The sequence below is a fragment of the Phodopus roborovskii genome, unplaced genomic scaffold, assembly GCF_943737965.1.
Source record: "Phodopus roborovskii unplaced genomic scaffold, PHOROB, whole genome shotgun sequence".
In the NCBI taxonomy this organism is placed as follows: domain Eukaryota; kingdom Metazoa; phylum Chordata; class Mammalia; order Rodentia; family Cricetidae; genus Phodopus; species Phodopus roborovskii.
This window is the reverse complement of record NW_026126578.1, coordinates 7,844,086-7,866,391: the sequence shown is the minus strand read 5'-3', so window position 1 is coordinate 7,866,391 and position 22,306 is coordinate 7,844,086. Positions and strand designations below refer to the sequence as shown.

General features: G+C 37.3%; 1 protein-coding gene across 5 annotated transcripts in view; it reads right to left on the bottom strand.

Moving 5' to 3' along the window:
• The window catches only part of Pparg (peroxisome proliferator activated receptor gamma), a 128,844-nt gene that overhangs the window by 68,700 nt on the left and 37,838 nt on the right, over positions 1-22,306 (bottom strand). The window lies entirely within an intron of this gene.

Sequence of the window (22,306 nt, the reverse complement as noted above, 5' to 3'; positions counted from 1 at the left end):
GGCACTGTACTAATCGAGAGCCAGCTCTGACAAAATGGTGTGTCATAATGTCTGCTGCTTTGGCAAGACTTGGTACATTACAAGGAAAACGTTGCTACACTGTCTCGCCAGTGACCCACACGTTCAGTATCTTACGAGGGGCGTGAACTGTACAGTATTTGCAATTATCAGAGCAGAGATTGTTAAATTTTGATTGTTTTTAAAATTTATAGTAAAATACACATCAATGGCTTTTTAAATGAAAAGCATTTAAGTTGTGAAATACCAGATAAATTTATTTGGGCAAAGTGTTTCTAAATTATCCATCCTTGGTTCAATCTCTGATCATATTATTTGAAGAAAACTCTGGAATTAAAATACATATACATTCTTATTATAAATTTTGCTACATACATGCTATCGAATGATACATTTCAAGATGATTTATTCAACAAATTTACAAAAGGTCTAAAATGTTACTGCTATCCAAATTCATAAAACTATTGACAGAATAAAGATCTGGTAAGTTTATAATTTTATATATCAAAGTATTTGTTTTAAACTTGCTTATCCATCAATAGCAACTGCAGCAATATTCCAATGGTTGATGTTAAATGATAAGTACTATGTCACAATGAAAAAACTGGAGCTCTCTCTGAGAATAAGGCATTACCAGAAGAAAAAAAATTTACCCTGCTAAGTTGGCAAGGAATTGTGGTCAGTTTTGTAATCAGGAAAATGCTGGCTTCTTGCTTAAGGCCTTTGCCCTTTTTGGCAATAAAAACACTAGCCGTGCCAAACTGCTAACGTGGGAGCAGCCCTTGTCACATAAATGGCCTAATAGAATTCAGTGACTTGAAGACTTTAAAAGAGTCCTTACACAGGGCAATATACCAGATGGCAATGATTCCCTGAATTATATTCATACTGATACCCCCAAATGGAATAACCATATATCTAGTTAATCTATGTTGAGTAACTATTATACAAGGAGACTAGCAAGAGTTTCCCTGTCAATCATGAAGCAATAGCTCAATTGAAAAATGCTCACTGGATCTAACTAGCACACAGTGAAATGAGAAGTTGGCAATTACATCATTTAATCCCCCCTCCAAATTACTAAAGTAATTCAAATTAAAGTTAGTTTCTCAGTAGTCCAAATGATGGAGGTGATAATCACTGTGTAGGGTTAGTTTTATCTCTATTTAAATTGATATTTCAATAAAACATTTCTCTTTCCTTCTCAATGCTTAGAAACTAGGCTTTCTGAGTCTCTATTTGTTCTTGTTGTGTGCTTGTTATTCAACCACACAATTATTTTAGCAGTTACTTATTTCATAGTATCTGAATCTATTAACATCTACACCTAGGATTGTGTTTTATCATTCCGTCTTGCTCTAAACTAGCCTTTTTTTTAAGTTGAAAGAAAAAGCCTCTCAATTATATTTATATTTATTTATTTGATCTATTTTATTCATTTGTTCAACAAATATTTGTTAACAACATATGAGATGGCAGACTTGAAGCTTTGTGTTAGAGTGCTAATGAACAAGATGGGTATGTTCTTGAGGACTTCAAAAATAGATAGCAAACAAAAGTCACAGTTTAAATAAATATTGAGCCTGGCACAGAGCAGTTTCAATAAACGTTGCTTACATATTTGATGGTACATTTGAACCATGCAACACACTAAACACTCAAGCTACTAACAAAATAGTTGGGGGAGTGGCTTGTTTAAGATAGCTGATGTTTATTACAATCTGTTGTCCTACCATACTGTAGTGCTAGGTCGCTTGAGTGGGAGAAAGAGAGGAGGAGGAGAGGAAAGCACATGCGACTAGGAAGATTGTGTCAGGGTAGGAATAGAAGACAGGAGAGAGAGAGAGAGAGAGAGAGAGAGAGAGAGAGAGAGAGAGAGAGAGAGAGAGAGAACATAAAAGAGGGAGCCATTATTGGTTTGAAGAGAAACTGAACCTAAAGAAAGGTCTAGAGACCTACAAGACTGCCACCAACTAACAATTTGAGCAATCATGGAAAGGCTACCATAAATGCCCTTCCCGGACAGTGAGATCAACAACTAACTTATCCATGGAGCTCTCATCTAGTACCTGTTGGAAACAGAAGCAAACACCCATACCTAAACACTGAGTCGAATTAGAATCCAGATGCAGACGGAGAGGACAAGACCAGGTTGCAGAAACACAAGGAGACAGCTGACCTGAACAAGGAGGAGCTAACGGGCCCCCAGACTGATAGCTGGGAAGCCAGCATGGGTCTGACTCAGGCCCTCCTGAATATGGGTCTCAGCCAGAAGGACTGAGCAGTCTAAGGGACCACAGAAGTGGAACCAGGATGTATTCCTGGTGCACAAAAGGACCTTGCGGACACATCCCCATGGAGGGATACTCCCTTAAGCTAGAGTCAGGAGAGAAGTCCTAGTCCCTACTTCAAACGACCTGTCAGATCTACATGACCCCACCTGGATGGCATTGCCCTACATGTGGAATTGGGGCAGGGGGATGGGAGGGGAGGGTGATCAGGGTGCATGTGAGGGGGCAGAGAGGGTAAAAGGGAGGGAGGGAGAGGGAACTGGGATCGACATGTAAAATAATAAATTAAATAAAAAAATAATTTGCTCCCATGAACATTCAGAAGTTGAAAATGAATAGAGTCAATCTCATTTTAATGTAATTGTCCATCTGTTTTCTTCTTAAACATTGGAAAGACCTACAAATTTTATTTGCTAACAGTTCAATCATCTATCTACCCATTAAATATTACTCTAGACATCCCCAATAGACATATTAATAAGCCATAGTTTTTAGCTTCAGTGAACTCACATTTAATTATATTTACCAAAATTATTCAAACAAACCCAAAAGAGTGATCATTTAGTTTACTTAACCTTAAAGGTCAATTAGCAAACATGAATATAAAAGTATATTTGCTTTAGTAAGGTTATTACTATCAGGGGGCAGTACTAATTGTCAGAATATTCATAATATAATAAGGACCCTTATATGTAGGTGAGTATCTCTGTCTTTAAAACCTTAGTAATCCTTGTGTCCTACTCTTGAAATTGAAGGTGAGATTCACAATGGAGCTAGCACCATTAGCAACACTACTAATGTGTTATCAGAATGTTGCACCTCAGTGGAGAAGATGATCAGCACTGATCCAGTGGAAAGCTGCCTAGAAGGGTAATTTTGCAGAGTCAAGAAAAAGACCCCCTGGCCACACAAGGACTCAACTTGTGTGAAAGGATGTAGGGCTTTCTGTATATGAAGTAGATGAGCATCTGGCCTTGGATTCCAGAGACATAAGAAAGGTGGATTTGGTTGTAAATTCAATATTATGCTCTTGGTAAGAGAAAGAACAAAGATAATAAATTATACAACAAAAAAGATGGAAAGACAAAGTGAGCATAACACTCTGATTTAATTCTTTCTCTGTTCATAATACACTGATAGTTTGCTATTTGAAGAAGACTGCTTTTTTTAAAGACAGGCTGGGCTGAAACTCACTTTGTAGTTGAGGATTATCATGAACTCCTATCCATCCTGCCTTTACTTCCCAAGTACTAGGATTTCAGGCAGGAGTGTACTTCAATGCTTGGTGAGAAGGCTACTCTTTAATAGTTAATCTTGAATGTTAATTATGGAATCTCCTATTTGCCAAAAAACCCTAAATTTTGTACATTTGAAAGATACTGAGATCCATAAGAGTTGTGAATAATTTAAAGAAGACCAAAAATTCATTAATTAAATTACAATATTAATATTTTTAGTATTACTCAGTATTGGAATGATTTATGTAGAATCTTTCCAGGATATAGAATTAATAATTTAATACACAATAATTTGGTATTTATCCTGTAGATTGAATTTGGATTTTTAGAATTTCTTTGTTTGGTTTATTTTGTATAAAATAACATGTTTGAATTGTTACATAATAGTATTTTTGAATATTCTCATTTAAAAGTTGCTTTATTCATTTTTATCAGTACTGTTAATACTATGCCAGATCTTAAAAGTTTGAGAGCAACTTGAGAGTTGAGAGCTCTCTGCCCTCCAGAGCCTAGTACAATGCCTCTGTTGCCACTCAAAGATAGTAGGATTGTTTTTGTTAATGATGAGGGTGATGAGATAACAGTTGCTTACCACATTTCTGTACCATGTGTCATTCAAGGAGTTTAGAGCCTAATAAACCGTTAACAGCATCCTTTATTCTTCTTGTCCTAACAAGACTTCAGTCTCCTGGTGATGCCTTCAAGTGACAGGAAGACTGACTGACCAACTCCTTCCTGTCCTTTTCCAGAAGAACTGCCTTTTTCCCTAGCTCAGATGAATCTGGTTCAGAACCAGAATCTTCAGTGGTTGGTTGCATCAGCTCAGGGTTTCTTCACATCACATGGAGACAGCTTGGGAGAAATGATGTGCCAAAGAAATACAGGCTTTAAGAAGAAACAATCCTGATCTTAGATGCCATCCCTGTAAGCCTGATACTCACAGAGGAAGAGAACAAGGAATGATATTATCCAGTACATTTATGCCATCCCCTCCCCCAGGTACAACCCATTTTTTTTCATTAAAAGAAGTTATTTCATTCAATTTTTAGAAAGTAAAATTTTAAGGCAGTTAATACATCAAAACTACATTACATGGTTTTAAAGAAAAATAACAGTAAAATGTTAATTTGTGGCCAACAACAACAACACACACACACATATACATATATTAATCTCTATATGTTGTCCAGACTTGGCCTCAATCATTCAGGTCCAGTTACCTTCCTGTCTCAGAAGAATAATTAAGGTTCTTTTAGGTTTTGATGCTAAGGCATATAATGGAATGACTATAATTATTTAAAAAATTTAACAGGAATTCTCTATATTGTATTAGAAAATATATTTTCTAAACTAGCATTATTTATGTCCTTCTGCTAATGACTGGTAACAAGGTGACAGCAGAAAAGGCCCTTTCATGTGGAAAAACGAGTTCTCTTAGTAAAATTAAGTTGTAAGAGAGGAGAAACAAGGCATTATAGTAAAGTAATATCTCAAGAGAACAAAACAACTGAAAAATCTCCTTTCCCCCCCTTTTCCTTCAAAAGTTAACTTTTATAATACTTGAAAAAGAGCCTAACCTGTCTAACCACTTTGTAGGGCTCACCTAAACACTTATGTTACTATGCCTTTGAACCAAAGACATCCTACCTAAACTATGTTAACTTGTCTTTGCATGTAATATCTAACATCTGAAATTCTCCTGTAATTGGGTTCCTAGCATGATAAAATACAATGGCCTATATTATCAACATTCATTGATGTGGGAAATCCTGGCCCTCTAAAGCATGTATCTCCCTCAATTTTGATTTTTATCAACTGCCTTTTCAAGATCAGTTGCATGGAGATTTCTTAGGCAACATCCTGTCATGGGGGAACCACACTGACAACTGACTGACACTACAGCAATTCAGAACCACAGAACTGGATGCAAGTTTAGTTCTGTAAAATGAGTGACTTACCAGTACTGTGATTTCACTAAAGGAAATATATGGACTGTTGGAATCACTGACTGACAAAACTTTGTACCAGGACAATTAACACACTCAAACTCTTAATTTTTCCTATAAGAAAAATGAGCTTCAAAAAAATGAAATGATTCACTGAAGTCATTACTCAGATAGTTGGTAGCAGAGTTTGAGCTACAAATAGTTTCTTGAGTCCCAGTTCAAAGCTACAAAGTATACTCTAGCTCATTAAGATAAAACAATAAAACACTCAGATACATGTTGTAATCAATTACCCTTAATTCTACCAATCATAGCCTATCAGTCAGAATGTATCTTGCTATTTGACTCACTTAATGTGGATGAATTAGCTATAGAAATCAGAGTTCACAACAGACTTCAGACCAAGGACTCCCTAGAAAGGAAGTACTTCATGGTGCCTTGTTAACAAAATGTGGCAGCATTCAGAGAGCAACTGAGGAATTCATTTTGCTGACACATGTCTTCTTTCCTCATTTATAGATTTTACATGTTTTACCTAGATTCTAGGGCTCTTCTGGTGATAACAGTCCTCATCCCAGACACATCCCCTTACTTTTATGAAATAATGATATTACTATGAGAAAATTATCTTGTAGTAATAAAATTCCAATAAAAAGTATCTTAGAGCTGCACAGAATATTTATTTCCAGTTTGAAGCTGGTAGGTTACCTAAAAGAAAATAAGAAAATAATAGTAACTCAATTATTTGAGCTTCATTATGAGGCCCAGGGGGTTAGAGGTGTAGATCAGAGATGGGGAACTTGCCCAGCATGTGTGAGGGTCCAGGTACAATTCTCAGCAACACAGTAAAATGCAGTGAAAGAAGTTTGACTGTGTCTTTACTCAGTGCAAGAGTCCAGGGTTTGAGCTCCAGTACTGGAGATCACAAAAGTCCTTTCTTTTTTTTTTTATCTTATTAAGCCTTTGTTCCCTCATCTAAAGGAGAGTTACTAGAGTTAGACATGATTTAAATAAACTAGTGCCTAGAATGCTGTAGGTTATCAAATATGAATTCTTATAATCAAAACCTTGACCCCAGTGCTTGATCCTTGGTTAATAAACAGAGCCATCACCAAGAAACACACCAACTGATCCTGTATTTTAGTCACACACTTAAATTTCAGGAAGAAACTGCACATGTGGAACAAGGAATCCTCAGGATCAAGTAGGAGTTTTATAAATTCACTTAGAAGTAGACACATTCTATTTATGATAGCAAACAGAGATCTGATGGAGAATGTGATAAAATTGTAAAACATGCTCATAAGAAATTGAATTTTGGTGATAACTAAATAATAAACTACATAAAATTTATTTTTGCATCAATTTTTTTATTTGATTTTATTGACCAGGTAATAATCAATTACCTAAAGGTTTATTACTTTATGGACTTTATTAGACACACTATAAATTCTGTTACAGTCTAAGTTTGAATTTATATGTAATAAAGCCACACCAGTTTCTGAAAGCTAATAGGCCAGGAAAAACAACAAAACCAACAAGTAGCTTTAAAATCCAGATGCTGTATTTCTTGAGCACCCACTCTGCCAGGTGCTATGCAGTGCTAAGATACAAACTCTTGCTTAGATGTTATAAAAACTCTGTGAACTTAAAAGGCAACTCCACTCTGGGAAAAGAAGATAGCCAGTGGTAGGATTAGAATTGGGAGCTCATATGCCATAGAGCATATTTAAAGTATCACATAACCCTGAGAGCATCCATCTTGAGTTCTTAGTGCTCCTGTGGATCTTTTCCTGCATATATGTAAGATCATAAACATACACGCACAATATAAGTGTATACATATAATACAGGTGGCATTTGTTGTTAATCAAAATGAGATTTTATATTTACTGGTAGTAACTTGCTTCTTAAAGCCAGTAATCTCCATGTTTTCATTTAAATTCTTATTTCAAACAATACCCAGTCCCTATTCACATTTCCTAGGCCCAAATGTTTGCAGTGGGTTTGCCTCCCCCCCAAATTTCATTGTTCATGATGAAATGATTATAAGCCCCTTAAGCCCTTGTAAGTCTAGCAGAATTTCTCTTTCTCCACCCACACCAATCCCTCCAGTGTTAAGGCCAACAAGTAATCAGGACAGTAAGCACCTAGAATGTCCCACTTTCTGAATTAGACCAGTTTTTTGTTTGTTCGTTTGTTTTGTGCCATCATTTATATCACTTCTCTATCCCCTGTGTTTCTGACAAATTAGATATTTTATGTAAGGTTTATGTGTTACAGTCAAGCCCCAAACGCTGGAGACATTCACTTCTTACTACAGCTCCACAGAAGACATATGGTCAAGAGGTCTGGTAGCCCAGGCCTGCAATCCCTGCTACTCAGAAGGCTGAAGCAGGAGGATCAGTGAGACTCTTTCTCAAAACAAAAAGTAAAATAAGGACTGGAAGCTATTAGTCAAAGACAGAGCATTTGTTTGTGATGATTGAGGCTATAGTGTCAATCCCCCATTTCAATCTCTCATTCTCTCTCTCTCTCTCTCTCTCTCTCTCTCTCTCTCTCTCTCAGCTGCATTAGGGGTGCTAAGATCAAGTACTAATTTGGCAACCACACTTTGGTTGTGAGCTTAGTATTTAATGGCTAAGCCCACCAATTACCAATCTGTAATGACAGTAGTTTGACCTCTGACCTCTCCCTTGTATGGCTACTTACCCCCTCCTAGAAAGCAATATGTACAGCTACTGTGGTATTTGAGGTTTTTAAAATTTATTTTAAAATATTTACTTCCATGTATGTATGTGTATCTCTGTGAATGTGTATCACATATGCATGGGTACCTACAGAGTCCAAAAGAGGGTATCAGTTCCCCTGGAGCTGGAGTTAACAGACAGATACTTATAAACCACCCAGTGTGGGTGTTAGGGACTCAATTAAGGTTCTTTTCCAGAGCAATAGGCACTCCTAACTATTGAACCATCTCCCTGATTCTTGTTTCAATAATCATTCTACTGAGGGTTCTAATAAACTTTGTCATCTTTTCTCCAAATCAATAGTTTGAGTTTATAAAATAAAGTTTTTCTAATTCTATCATCCACACATCACTCAGTTGATGTTTCTCAATAGGATTACTCTGAAATGTAGTTCCTACTGGGAAGAAAGACTAAATGTTTAAGTTTCTCCCTTTTATTAAAACATAGATAATTTTGATACCTAACTTCTTTGATTAGGTGTATCAGTGTCTCTTATTCACTGAACATTCATGTTGCAAAACATCTTTTTTCTTTTTCAATCTATTTTTAGAGTATTCTTATTTCCACTTCATTTTTTTCTCCTATGAGAGTTACGAGTAAGACTCGTGTGGCTTGGTCCTTCAAATCACTAATCTTTTCTTTTTATCACACACACAAAACCATCTACCAACCCCTAAATAACAGAACCAGTGTTTCAGTTTTACCTAAGTTTCCATTCACAGGGATTTTCAGTTTTTAGCAAGTAGTTTTCCTAAATGATACAGGGTGGAGGTGGGGTTAGCAAATGAACTCAACTGGTTCCACTAAAGTTATCTAGATTGTCAGCATAGCTTTTCAAAATGGGTCCAAGACTCCTGACAACTTTGTGAACTAATTAAAACACACTCCCAGCTATAATCTTTATTCTTCATTCTCTAGGTTCCTGAAGATATATCAAGATCTAGGATGTAGGATATTCTGTTTATATGTTCACAAATGTGAGTTTCATTTTGGTAAACTTCATTTGAATATTTAAAGACATTTTATTAAAAGACAAAGAGGAGGGTAACAAACAGGAAGACAGAAAAGAAACAGGTTTCTCAACTCTGAAATATGTAACCCTCTCTGTACCTAAAACAAATATAAAATCGAGCCTTAACTTAGTCTCTCTAATTATGTTTTTATTTGTTATCTATTGCACACAGTCAGATGAACAGCTCAAAATGCCTACAGTCACTCTGGGCAAGTTGACAAATATCCTACACATTGAAATGAGAAGTGGGAAGGAGGCCAGATTGCTTAATTGTTTGTTACTTGGGAGTCTGAAAAGGTGGACAAGCCAAAATCTTTATGGGGATCCAAAGAGTACAGCTCCTTCCTTAGGCAGCTGGAGAAAACAATGGGCCAGATTCTCACTCTGTGTAATCATAGAGGACGACTCCATTGTATAGCCCATTGTTTCTTCCATGTACTGCCTGAAGGGGAAGTGTATTGTTATCTACGGGAGACCTTCCATAAGAGAGTTACATAGGATGAGAACATAGCCTCTGGGAGACTAATAGAGATGTGGCATTCAGTTCAGGAGGAAACTTTCAGATAAACATTTTGGGACCTGTGCACCTAAAAAAAACCTATGTATTAAAATCAGGAAGCTGTGGTGGCCAAGAGCTAGTGTGAAATCAGTAGGCCAGGCTAAATAAAGGTGCTCTAAAAAGCTTGGAGGTGGGTAAATGAGTAGTTGGACTCACAGGTAATAGAAACATCAGGATGAGCTTTTCATGTGTCCAAGAAATCCTAAGCATACCTATTCTAACCTCTTCCTCATTAGTAGCTGGGGAAACTGAGGCACAAAGAAGCGCTTCATTCACAGATGAAACAGACAAGGCACAAAGAAGAATGATTTGCACATTGCCTCATTTTATGTAATGTAGTGATAATATCAAAGCTAGAATACACGGTATCAAAGCTAGAATCCACGATGTTCTAATTATTAGATCTGTTCCCTGATTCCACTAAAATAGCAAAGCTTTTATAGCTAGGCCTTCTCTGGGGAGAAAGAGTACTAACAGAAAAGTATTATTGTGAATCCCTATAGCTCTTTAGAAAAAGATTTCTTCAAACAGCCATACTGAGATATATTTTGTTGTGTTGTTTTGAGACAAGGCCTCTCTCTTGTAGACCAGGCTATCCTTGAACTGATGACAGTCCCCCTGCTTCATCTTCCCAAGTGCTAGGGTTATAGGCATGTTCCACCAGCCCTGACTTTGTGGTACATTTTAGGTTTCATATTGTTTGCTATTCGATTTGCCAAGTTTTACACCATCATCATAAATTAGCTTTACAATATTTTCACCACCCAAATGCATATTGATTTTTATCTAATCCCAGTTCCTATTAGCAATCCTAGGAAACCACTAATCAACAGTTCTTCCTCTGGAGACTGATTGCTTTCATCGGACAGTGTATTCAGATGGACCCATGCAATATAGAATTCTACAGGTCTGGATGTTTTTTCTCTAAGTTTCAGCATATATTAACCTCTAGTAGGCTGTGCATGGACATAGAATATTTTGATTATGTGTGTAGCTTATAAACAGTTAGGGTGCCTTATTTTTAAGAAAAAATATTTTTTATGAAACAAAATCTGTGTTTTTTGGGGTCTTGTTTGTTTCAGTGCTGGGGTTGTACCAAGGGTCTCATGGATTCTAAGCAAGCATTGTACCACAAGTCCAATTCTATAATTTTAATTTTGCTTCATGTTGACATACAAATTCATCTTTTAGATTATCTGCATGGTTCATAACTAAATTCTGAGAAGTTTCAGGGCTATGGTTTATAAACTCTACAGTATTACCACTTTCTTTGCTTAAGATTATGAAGAGGGCAAAGGTAGACTTTTAATATGTAAATAATTATTTTGCATTTACTGAAGGCCAAATGTGAGCTGCTGTTCTATAGGAAGGAATGCTTCAGAGTTCCAAAAGAGAAGACTCCCAGGAACAGTGTAATTGTATATATAGCAATAATAGCAGAAAAGTAGCATTTCCACACTTGCACTTCTAATGTAAATGTTAAAGAACTTCTAACTTGACACTTGCTTTAATTCCATAGATACAGATATGCAAGAACTATAACTGTAGAGCATATATTAATAGACAACTTTATGTATATTTACTACATTAAAATAAAAGTACTTGTAAGAATCACAAAAAAAAAAAATTCTTCCTTGAAACTTGTACTTGAATAAACAGTGGAATACAGTGTCATAAAATCCCTGGAACCAACTTGCTATTTATTTATTTATTTATTTATTTATTTATTTATTTATTTATTTTTTGTGTGTGTTAGTGTATGCCGTGTGTGTGTGTGTGTGTGTGTGTGTGTGTGTGTGTGTGTGTGTGTGTGTGCGTGCGTGCACCCTCAGAGGCCAGAAGAAGACACTGGACCCCTGGAGTTTGTGAGCCATCAAACATGGGTGCTAGAAACTCTACAGCCTTTAACTTACTTCATAAACACAGAAAAAGGGTAACATGGTTTATGAAGAATCACATAGCAAGTTAGTGACTGAATTGCATCTAAAACATAACTCTTAAATGCTATGGGTACCAGAATTTAAGCTGTATGTTTTAATCTCAGTGAATTTTTTGTGGTTTTAAAAACAAGAAGTCTATTGAAATTGAGATGTAAAACATTCATTTTCTAAATCATATTTTTCTGTTAATGTTCAAATGATGATCATAACCTAAATCTTTAATCTAGAATCTTAATTCTGGTATTCATAGTACTGGGAGAAAAGAAAGATGTTTTAGTTAATTTCAAGACTGAAGGGTTGGGAGGTGCCTTGCTCCTGCCTCAGTGAGATGATGGGACAGATTTGTAGACTTCCTAGAGTAGGCCTTACCCTCTCCAAGGATCAGATGAGAGGTGGCTGGGGGTGGGGAGCAGAAGGACAGGATGGAGGGGGAACTGGGATTTGAATATAAAATATAAATTAATAAAAAATCTTCAAGACTTAAGAATGGAGTAGTTCATGCCTGTGGTCCTAGCACTTGGGATGCCGAAATAGGGGGATTTCTCTCGTTTGAGGTCAGCCTGGGCTACAAAACCAGATTCCCATTTCATAAAGAAACTAAAAGAAGAGAATGAAACAGAGGGGCAGAAGAGACAGAGGAGGAAAAGAAGGAGGGGAAGAAGGAGGTGGAGGGGAAGAAGGAAAAGAAGGAGAAAAGAGGCAGAATAGTATAAGTGGGGGAGTGAGAAGCTGGGCTCAACCTTTAGTTATGTCATTAAATTGGTCCATGAACTGAGACAAGTCACAACCTCTGGTTTCAATTCCTCATTTTTCAAGCAGAGATAGGGAGAGGACAGAGATTAAATGACATCTAACACTTTCTTTGAGCTCTTCTACTGTGTTAAATACTATGGGCTATTTTCCCTAAATAAAATTAGCATAACTTCTGCATAGTATCATTATTCTTATAATCTACACATGCACACACCATGTCCTACTCTCACATTTCATTGCTACTTCTTAATATCTAACTTAGGCTTTATTCAAAAGAATTTATCTCTTCATGCTTGTGTGCCTATGGTATACAGAAGATTCTCAATAAATAGTGAGTAGATGAATGAATAAATGTGTATATTCCTATTTTATGTCATCACTCAGGACTTACCTCCAGCTTCATGACCTCATTTCTGCTATAATATTTAACTGCTATATGTTTTCTTGGTTGGTACCCAGTAAATGAATATTCATTAGATCTACTCCTTATTAATCACTCACTGTGTGGAGTTGATTCCAAATAACTTATCCCTAATTTATTTCACACATATGCTTTACCTCTTCATGAACATAATGTTAATTCCTTTGAAGATAGAGAACAAAGCACATTTAACTTCAATGACAATTATTAATATAGCATTAAGTAGTTAAGACTGGATTGCTTCTTGTGACTGTTAAATCCCACACAGAAGATAGACTGTCTCTCAAGGCCTTAGGGAAGGTCTCTACCCACACATACATGTCTGTAAGAAGCTCTGCCCTCCTGTTTGCTTTCAGAAGAGGCTGAGGAAGATGGTTTTCATTCTTTGAAAAACTTCCCAAACAAACCCAAAGACTTATTCATCATGTCCTTTTTCTTTGACCTAACAGTTGGTTGCTCACAAATTCTTCAGTTTGGACTCTGATACTTAAAACTTCTAGAGTACAAACTTCTGGAGTCATACATAGGAAAAACAGTGATTGTGGAGAGTTTGAGAAGGTGTTCTCTGAGTTCCCACTGCCTTTGGCAAGTCATTGGGTACTTCTGGCTTTAATTTCTTCCTATAAAAAAAACAAGAAGTAACAACTGTCCTACTGTAGAGAAAACATTAAGTTGAAATGTGGTACTTATGAAAAATTATAAATTCTAAATCTCCTGTGATTCTAGACACTCTTGAGACTAAGGCAAGAGGATCACTTGAACTGAGGAATATGAGGCTAGCCTTGGAAACATAGGAAGATCCCATCTGAGAAAAATTTAGCCAAAAATACATACAACATAATGAAACCAAAAAAGATACTATTTTCTCCAGTTGTAATCAGACACTGAAAACTTTTCCCTTTAAAACATTGTAATTTAAAAGCTTTACTGAGTAAATATGAAAAAAAATGCAAAATGGGGTTGTAGCTTAGTGGTGGAGCCCTTGTCTAGCATGTACAAAGCCCTGGATTCCACTACCATAAGCACAAATCAGTAAACAGATAAGTGAATAAAATGCATATGCTGAGAGAGTTGAAAACAGCTGTGTTATAATGCTAACAGCTGCTACTTCCAGGTGATGGGATACATAATGAGGAACTCTTTGCTCTGTGTGTTTCTATAGACTTTGCAATAGCAGCTATTACTTTTCACTACTTCCCTTAAAATAGAACAAGGATGCCGTGCAACATTAGAGAAAGAATAGCTATCAACCTAGAGGGCTTTCAAGGGAGAAGACATGAACAGTAAGCCTCACATAGCTGAGCTGATTAAACTAAGTTTCTGTAGATTGCAAAGATAAATGACAGTGATGTTTGGTTAAGTTTTTCAATGACTAGATTTATCAAGAACAATGCAAGTCTTTCCATTTTTCTATGGAACTATTATCTCTTATCTGTTTTTCCTCTCTGAAGTGTTTCTATTAGACAGCAGCAGCACAAGTCCTCAGAAAGTATGAAGAGGTGAAAGACATACTTGGAAAACTAACAGGAAGCTTAATATTAGCCATGCATAAAAGATACACAAGCTCCTGACCTCACTGCTACCATGCCTCTCTGCCTGCTCCCACTCCCTGGGATGATCATGCTGTCTCCTGTGATGCTCAGAGTGTACATAAATCAGCTATTCCTACTCAGCCTTCATCTTATTACAAGATTTTTTTCTTTTTGAAAAGAGATTTTGCTTTGTTGTCCAGGCTAGCCTTGAACTTGGCTCAAATGAACTTCCTGCCTTGAGATCCTGAGTGGCCAGGACTGAGAACAGGAATGACACTACCCATAGGCTTTCTGATCATGTTTTTGTTTCTACCACTGTCTCAGCTTAAATACCACTCTCCCTTGAATTCCTTCTCATCATTCCACTTCTTAGCCTTGTTGAATAATGTCACTGAGATAAAGGAGTTCAATTAAGATGATCGGATACTTCAAGTCTCAGCCAGAACATGTATTAAGAATGTAAGAGAGCACAATTAACAATGCATAGAGGACTGTGGGCATGAACTGAAACTGTCACAGGCTAACGAGGTCACCATCACTTTAAGATTAAGCAAGGTGAGGAGATGTGAAGAGGATAGGTGTCCTGATGCCTTTGGTCCTTAGCAACTAGCAACTAGGTCAGTGCTGTCTTAGCTGTTGTTTGTTTGTTCCTCATAACCTTCCCCTTCTGATAGTTCACTCATTGTTCCAGGACTTGTAGCAACACACATTTTTTTTTTTTTAAAGAAACCTATAGTAGAATGTAGTGCTGTAAAATTTCTTCTCTCTTTTTAAAACATTGAAGGTTCACACAGGCAGTTGTTTTGCAAAGGAAGGTGGAAATTGCACAGTTTTTGCCCTAGGCTCTCTTGCATTAAGGAGTGTTATATCTGGCCACTTCTCAAGCCACCAGATGTGAAATAATCAATGCCCACTTAGATTACAAATCTCATTTTAATATCTTTCAACATAAATAACAATAACAATAGCCAATTTGTGCACTTCGAAGCTCCCAAAAGGGAAGATATGTTAACTACACAGAGACCATACTTAAAAAAAAAAAAAGAGAGAGAGAAAAAAATGTTAATCTTAGTGAAAACAAGAATGAGCAAAATAGTCAATTTCAATGAAGATCATAACGTAACATTGGGTTTGATGACTACAATTAACCAGCAAAACCTAGGATAATTCAGCTTAGTAAATTCTTAGCACTTGGGAAGTCTGAATCATACATCTCAACTAGAGAAATGATTGTGTTTTGGGGTTATTTTCAACTCTTCAGAGGACCTGTAAGTACACATCTTTAAAGCACTGGTCTAATGCAGTCTCTGGAAAATACACATAAGGTGTTGGTGTTGGGGGGAGGATTGGGGGAAGGAGGTGCCTGTCTGTAACCTGTAACCTGGGAAGCAGAGGCAGAAGGACTGCACAAAATTGAGGCAAGCTTGTTTTCTAGCCAAAATAGGACAAAACAAAACACAAAGACATCCTTTCCCACAAAAACAACAAAAAAAACTCTAATATAGTTCAGAGTAAAACTTAACTAGTTCTAATGATATACTCTATCAATGTAAAACTTCAGGTAAATAGATTAAATTACTTCGAAAGAAAACTAACAATTTCTCTTCCTGCTCTTTTTTTGTGTGTCTTTACAGTGATGAAACTATGCAACAACAGGAGAGCCAACATTTCCAACTAGCTGAGTGTAGTTCACACCATTTTAATCCAAGGTCATAAATAAGATTAAGACTTGGAAAGCCAGGGCATGGTGAACACTTAGAATCTCAGCACTCAGAAGGTTGGGTTAGGAAGATTGGTAGTTAAAAGCCACCATGGACTACATAGCAAGATTGTCTAAAGAAAAAAAGTTAGATTTGGTAACAAACAAAGTGAAGAAGTAGAAATAAATAAAGTAATAACAACATTCAATGTAAAGAGTTCTCTGGTAGTAAAGTAAGTAGAACATATGAACAACTCAAGTAAGAACAGAGATGTGAAGGTTTACTGGAAATTCAGGACAAGAAGACTGGCCATGAAGTTGAAAATGACTAATCATGATATATAATATTTTAGCAATTATAAGACCTGTTTCATATATAACACTTATTTAATCTTTTGTTGTTGTTTTGTTTTTCAAGACAGGGTTTCTCTGTGTAGCTTTGGAGCCTATCCTGGCACTCACTCTGTAGACCAGGCTGGCCTTGAACTCACAGAGATCTGCCTGCCTCTGCTTCCTGAGTGCTGGGATTAAAGGCATGCACCACCACCACTCAGAGCATTTATTTAATCTTGAGAAGTATAAATTATTCCCATTTTACCAAAAGTTGAAGCTCAAGAAAGCTGAGCAACTTGGCCTAGATCACTGACCCAGGAAATGAAATGTGCACAACAATTATATAACTGAAACCATCAAGATGTATCAGAACAACTTAAAATAAGACATATAGAAATAAAGCAAAACAATAAAAATCCTGATTGATGGAGCCTAGGAGTTTGAGGTTAGCCTTGTCTCAAAATAAACCAAATTAAAAACTGTTTGTTATTATTAAGATACTATGGGAAATACACAAGAGTGTAAATCTGCCTTTTAAGTATCTGTAATCTTGCAAGACAAACAAGTGACAATAAAGTGAAACATTAGGCAATGCTTTATGATTTGAATAAGAATTAAGCCAACACCAGAGATGTCAAAAGGTAGACCTGGCTCATTGCCAAGCTAATGGGAAGATTAAAAAATTTCACAGGGATTCAGAGGAACATGTCAAGTGGGATAGGTCCTGGAAAAATCCCAGTGCAAGATTCGGGATTTCAATGAGGGCTTGCATGGAGAACAGGATATAGACTCTAGGAGCATAGTGTGTTGGTATTGTTTTTCCATTCCTATCTTCTTCATTTGATACAGCCTACTATTGTATGAATAAGGACTGACTAATGAACTGGCTAGTGGTAGAAGGAATGAGCACATGTAGAAGAAAGATGGAATGTTCAGGAAAGGAGAAGAAATAAAAGTGTGAAGGGGTAGGAGAGACAGTGCAGGTGAACACATTACTTTGCTTTAAAGTAAGTCATCTGATAAATTGCTTAGCCAAGCTTGTGCATACAACAGTGCAGATCTCTAGGCCTTCAGAGGTACACAGATAGAGATAGGAGAAATCCATCACGGCTTGAGTTTCAACATTGCCTCTACAACTAGTGGTGTAATTGTTTGTATAAACTGTTTAAGTCTCAGTTTCCTCATTGCAGACCAGCAATTCTCAACCTGTGGAGTGTGACCCCTTTGGGGTCAAATGACCCTTTCTTTCACAGGGGTCATCTAAGAACATCTTGCATATACATATTTACATTACTATTCATAACAGTAGCAAAATTATAGTTATGAAGAAGCAATGAACACAATTTTATGGTTGGGGGGTACCATAACATAAGGAACTGTATTAAAGGGTCACAGCATTAGGAAGGTTGAGAAGCATTGTTGTAAATGATCGCTGTGAAGACTGAGAGAGATAATGTGGAGGCTAGGGGCATGATTCAAGCCTTCAGAATCTTTGAACTCTGGGTTCAACTTTCAGCAACAGAGAGGCTTGGGAGGAAGAACGCAACCAAAGAAAAAACAAGCAAATAAAAAAGGGCCAGACATGGTAGGACACACATATAATCCAAACACCCCAGAAGCTGAGGCAGGTGGATCTCTTTGAGTTCCAAGTCAGCCAAAGTTACATAGCAGGACCCTGTCTCAAACAAAACAAGAAAAGAAAGAAGCTTCAACTGAAAAGTGCGTGTCACATGTTAAGTATGAACATTTCTTTATATCCTCAGGGCTGGGAGATAACTCATTTAATAAAGTGCTTGCTGTTCAAGCCATGGAGACTTGAGTTCAAATTTCCAGCACTCATGTAAAAAAAAAGTGGGACAATAAAAAGGAAGGTGCACAAAACCCCAGCACTGGGTGTTTGGGAGAGTAGAGACAGAAATATCCCTGGAGCTCAAAACTAGCCAGGCCTATCAAATCCATGAGCTCCAGGTTGAGTGAGAGATCCTGTCTCAAAAAATAATGGGGAAAGCAATCAAGGAAGACACAGTGTGGGCCTCCATGCACATGTGCACACATGTGTATGAGCATCCATACTCACATGTACACATGTATACACAAACATGTATGTATAGTCATACACACAAGTTATTACCACCATTTTAAAGATACCTGGTATAGTCTGCTCATATCTTAATTCATTCAAACTTAATATAATGTAATGACTCTTTACTGTATGTACACACACACCACACACACACACACACACACACACACACTTATGTTGGGGAACTTTAAAAAACCTGTCTTATATATTAAGTTATTGAACAAAAATATGTTTTTTTTTAATGAAATCATTGAGGAATATATTGATTGGCACACCTAATCATACTGCCTGAAATTACATCAAGACCCATGTATTAAATTAAATAAAAGAAATCTAACTAATTTGTACTGAAAGTTGTGAAGCAGTAGGAAGACTTCAGTAAAACCTCTGGCCTCAATCACTTTTATTACAGAGTTTAGAATTCTGGGAGCTAAGCAGCACACACATATTAGCTTTGCTGTCCACAACATTATTTTTGACACATCAGCCAGAATACACATTGCCTAAATTCTCTTTCTCTCTCTCTCCCTCTCTCTCTCCCCCTCCCCCTCTCTGAACTCAGAGGCTGGTTTTGTGTAGCTCAAACTGGTTGATAATAGGGACACTTAACTAAGGCTTGTGGAAGCAATGTTTATTGGGTGATCAAAACTCCATTTTAAGGTATGCTAACACCACCATGTTTTGAACAAATATCTAGGAAGATTCATGAAGCTTAATTACACTTTCTGTTCCACCATCTCTTGCCTTGAATTCCATTTCTCCTTGCCTCTAACACCCTGCTTCACTCTCTCTTGAGTAACCCAAGCTTTCTCCTCCAGGAGGCAGGCTCCTCTTGGAGCTTGGACCTTCTGTCTCTTCATGATTGCCTGCGTTATGAATGAACTATTTTCTCAGCAAAACTTATGGTTTTGGTGGCTGGCAACCAGATAGCCAGCAGCATATCACTGGTTCAGCAATTTTTCTTTCTACACCTTTAGAAAAAAATGGATAGATACTAAAGGGGAAATGGAGGTTGAAAAGTGACTTAATTCTTTAAAAAGCCACTTCTAGGGCAGTGGTTCTCAGCCCCTCTAATGCTCTGACCCTTTAATTCAGCTCCTCATGTTGTGCTGACCCCCCAACCATTAAATTATTTTCTTAGCTACTTCATTAAATATATGATATGCAGGATGGTCTTAGGTGATTCCTGTGAGTCATTTGTCCCCAAAGGAGTTGAGACGCACAGGATAAAAGCCACTGTTCTAGGGTTTCCTGAAATAACCTTTTATGTTTTTTATACCCATAGCCAAATGTCATTAATAAAAATGAAATGATGATATTAAAAGTTCCAACCACATCAATTTGGGGCTATCTAAATTTAATCTATATTTTAGAGTGTCCTATAATATTTACCAAAATAGAGAATGACTTACTATGAAGAACGATTTTACACAAATGGAAATGAAAGAGGCTTCTTATTTATTGAATTGGCCAGAAATTTAATTTTACCAAGAACAGAGGCCTAAGATGGAACACAGAGGCTGAGTGGATGAGTATTAGCATGTTTGAGGCTCTGAGTTCTAGAATGAACTTGTCTACAAATAAAAAATTATAGTAGTTTTACCAAGAACAATCTATTCCTTGCATGGATTGACCACTTAGTCATATCATAAGACTCTGTTAAAAGAACTGGAAGATGGTTCAACTTGATAGGTGTTGGCATGAAATTATCTACCTTGGCACGTAATATTTAAAAATGTCAGAGATGTGTGGTACTGGTTTATGTTTCTGTTTCTGTATCAGTACTGTCTCTCTAGTTCAGCCACATAGACAAATATCTATTGGCATCTCCATCTAAATATCTCGTAGGCAACTCAGAGTTATTGGTCATCAATATCCCCTAATGTTATACTTTTTCATTAAGCCCTATCTTTTAAATGGTTGGACCCATCTCCCAGCTGATCATCTGTAAAAAGTTACACATGACTGTGATAACAGCTATATCCTTTTGATTTTATTTGTTAAGTATTTATTTATATTTGAGCCCTTCTCTGCCTCCTTATCCTTTTAATTTAGGCTAGCCACCTCTCATGCCACCCCCCTTCCAATGTCCCTTCAGGTGTCTCATCTGCTCTTACCTGCTCTAGCCAATTCTCCTGCTATAGTCTGAGGGATCCTCTAAGGATGCCAGTTAGAGAACATCACCCCTACCTCCAGCTTATCTTCAAGCTGACCTCTGTTTTAAACTTCCATTTTCTTGGAAACCTCAATTGACTCCTTCCTTCTTAAGTCAGTAGGAGAGCAGCTTTCCTCACCTCAGAGCCTTCACAACTGACTTTGTTGTCCCCTGCTGTTCTCACAACTTCCTAAGATAACTCTCCATATCAATTGTCAATGTATAACAACTACTTCTTCCAACAAAGACCAGATAGTCCCCTCCTGTTTTAAATAGCTTACCACACTCCCTCTCCTGCCTTGTGGTACTCATCATTTCATGACAACTTGTTTGCCTTCTCATGGCAAGTGGCATAGTGCCAGCAACAAAGAATAGTGGAGAGTAGAGTTTGATGTTGGCTTTAGTGAACCACTGTTCTGTGCTGTACAGGTTACTTAACCACCCCTATTTTTTTCCTCAAATCTTTTTTTTTTTTTTTTCATTCCAATTCCAGTTCCCCCATCCCACCTCTCCTCCTGGGATCTCCCCTCCTTTCCCCGATTCCACCTCCCATCTGCTCCTCAGAGAGGGTAAAGCCTCCCCTAGGATGTAATCTAAGTCTGTCCCATCACCTTGTTGAGGCAGGATCTAGGCACCCCAAGCCCCATGTCTAGGATGAGCAAGATATCTCTCCATAGAGAATGGACTTCACAAAGCCAGTTTATGCATTATAGTTAGGTCTTGGTCCCACTGCCAGTGGCTTCATATACTGGCCAATCAGCCATATTTCAATTTTTATTTATGTGTGTGTATGTGTATATGGCACATATGAGCAATGCCCATGGAGGCCAGAGGAGATTATCGGATTCCCTGGAACTGGAGTTACAGGTAGCTGTGAGCCATCTCATGTGGGTGCTGGAAACCTAACTGATAACCCCTAGAAAAGCATTGAGCACTTTTAACCTCCTTCTCCAGCATCAAAGAAATGTTTGTTTGTTTGCTTGTTTACTTGTTTTTGTTTTGTGGGTTTTTTCTTTTTTTCCTTCTTTCTTCTTTCTTTCTTTCTTTCTTTCTTTCTTTCTTTCTTTCTTTCTTTCTTTCTTTCTTTCTTCCCCTCCTCCTCCTTCTCCTCCTGAGACAGGGTTTCTCTGTGTAATAGTCCTGGCTGTCCTGGAACTCACTTTGTAGACCAGGCGGGCCTTGAACTCTGCCTGCCTCTGCCTCCTCAATGCTGGGATTAAAGGATTAAAGGCTCCACCACTGCCTGGCTAAGACATGTTCTTGACTTGTGGAATTCAGTCTTTATAATGACTTGTTATGACACAAGGACACTATTTTTTACATTCATGTGTAGCTGTACAGGAATCTGTGGGTCTCTATTTGAGATGTCAATGTCCTCTTTAAGATCTAAAGTTTTATCATTTCTGAGGGAAAAAATAGATATTTATCTTCCAGATATCTTCCCAGTGAATCAGGCCCACACATGGACTTGCAAAGAAAGAACACAAGCAATTCCACTGCACTGAGGAATCCATCTGAAGAGCAATAGACTCTTAGGTAATGCTTTAGGCAACAGCATGAAAAGCAGCATTTTTTT